The following is a 1,942-nucleotide window of genomic DNA, read 5'->3' as shown; positions in this document are numbered from 1 at the left end:
TGGAGTAATTTTGGTGCTTTCTTTAAATATGAATAGAATAGAATTTTATTGATCTCTTTGGTGCAAACCTCAGGGAAATTGTTGATGTCATGGCTTTAAAACCTTTCGGCAGGTTTTGGGGCTCAAAGGATTTAAACGTCAGCACTAAGTGTAGTTTTTTTTCTCCACCTGACTAAGAAAACAAAAAGCATTTGTCTCACACCAGCCTTTTTGTTTTTGTTGTGTTGGTTACAGTGTCACATTTTGTGAAGCTGATGAAATACGGGATCATTGCTGTGGATCCTGGAGTTGTTGAAAGGATAATAGCTGACAATCATTAAAGAGATTTTCATTGGCTGTTGAGTCATTCAACCATCTGCTATTGTGGACAAATTTTAAAGCTCTACTTCTGTTTGTACAAGGCGAGCACCACCTTCCTCCTTCTCATCTCCAGTTTTATGAGCAAGTCAACAACCCTCTGTGCTGTAAGGAGCATGATATAAAATAAATAAAATGCAGTCCAGATGCTAGTAGAGACTGGAGAGTTTTTTTGTTTAGCAATACCTCAGTAAAAAAAAAATTGGGAAAACAAACATAAAGTTGCACTCAACTGGAAACTGCACCAGATCATCATTAGGCACAAGAGATACAGCGGTTTAAAAACAGAGAGGTCCATACAGTAGCTGCTGCACGTGAGGATTTTTTTAAATCAAAAAACAATCAAACTGACAAACATTTTTTTAATAAATCCAGTGTTTGGTGTAAAAAGTGTCAAGAAGTTGGAAATCATTTTTCAATTATATCATGTATTTAACTTAATTAATCTTAATTCAGCCATCTAATCCTTTTTTCTCTCTCTCACACCTCAGGTACAGTATTATTCCAGTCATGAAGAAATCTGGCAAAAAGGCAACTCTGGACTTAAACTGAGACGAGACGAAGGGAGAAAGAGAGGGAGACAGAGCTGACATCCCCTTTACACATTTCACAGGTAGGTTATACACACTTTGTTTTTCTATATCAAGCACTCCATGTTTTATAACATCTTGTTTTCTTTTTTTCCGTGCCACTTGTTAGTCTATGTGTTGTTTTTTTTCCCACTCGATCTAACTTCCATTAAATTCTGGTGCAGATCCAGATAAACTTTCTTTAAAGTCCCTCTCTGGTCAGTGATTTAACCGCTAAAACTTATTTCGGTATATCAAAGTTAGCATTTAGAGGAATTTTAGAAAAAAAACAAAACTCTTCCTGCCAAAAATGGCCGAGATGTAACTATGTAGTCGTTTTCTTTCAGTTATAAAGACTTATGAAGTCCCCGCCTTGTTCTCTACGCTCACAGCAGCTCACCTACAACTCTGCTCAGACACTTTTGCGCCACACAATGAAAAGTTGTGATACAGAGACATTCAGCCACGAATGTTTGAGCTGGAAACCGATTCAGAAGAGTAATGATACAAAAAGCCAGACTGAAAGCCTAAAATTATATCCTGCAGTTGAATGCACTGGACGACGGTGCCCTTCAATTCTGTTTTTTGTTTGTTTTTATAAAACCGCTGTTTTTATAAATTACTTCTTGTCTTTCTTTGATTTCATTTTAAAATATTTTGTTTATGTTTTCATAGAAAGTTGTTTTGCTCGGGCGTCCCTAAGCGGTAGTGATTGAGGCAAGCCTAAGGTTTGTCTGTGGTTGGGAGTAATTTCTGAATTGGGCAATAATGTAAATCCTTCCATCAGCTTGTCATGATCTCACAGGGAGCCAACAGCCCTTAGATGCAGTGGAAAGTCAGGCGTGTGTGTCTAAGTGTACATTCTTTGCCGTGGGCAAAGATTGCTGTTGAGTCACACCCTGATTGGAAAAAGAGCTTGTGGGTAGTGGGTGTGGTAGAGGGAGATGATTTGGGCTACAGAATGAATCTCTGAGCAAGATCAAAATAGATGTCTAATATCTGGACTTCCCCTCACT

General features: G+C 38.0%; 1 protein-coding gene across 2 annotated transcripts in view; it reads left to right on the top strand.

Moving 5' to 3' along the window:
* taok3a (TAO kinase 3a) overlaps positions 1-1,942 on the top strand; it is a 75,838-nt gene that overhangs the window by 27,158 nt on the left and 46,738 nt on the right. For both annotated transcript variants that reach the window (XM_008279876.1, XM_008279877.1), the window contains exon 2: positions 849-970. The gene's annotated coding sequence lies outside the window, so the exon portion shown is untranslated. The remainder of the gene's footprint in view (positions 1-848; positions 971-1,942) is intronic.

This window comes from Stegastes partitus, unplaced genomic scaffold (assembly GCF_000690725.1).
Source record: "Stegastes partitus isolate 25-593 unplaced genomic scaffold, Stegastes_partitus-1.0.2 Scaffold174, whole genome shotgun sequence".
Taxonomy (NCBI): Eukaryota; Metazoa; Chordata; class Actinopteri; family Pomacentridae; genus Stegastes; species Stegastes partitus.
Note: the sequence above shows the minus strand (reverse complement) of the source record. Positions and strands in the feature narration are given on the sequence as shown.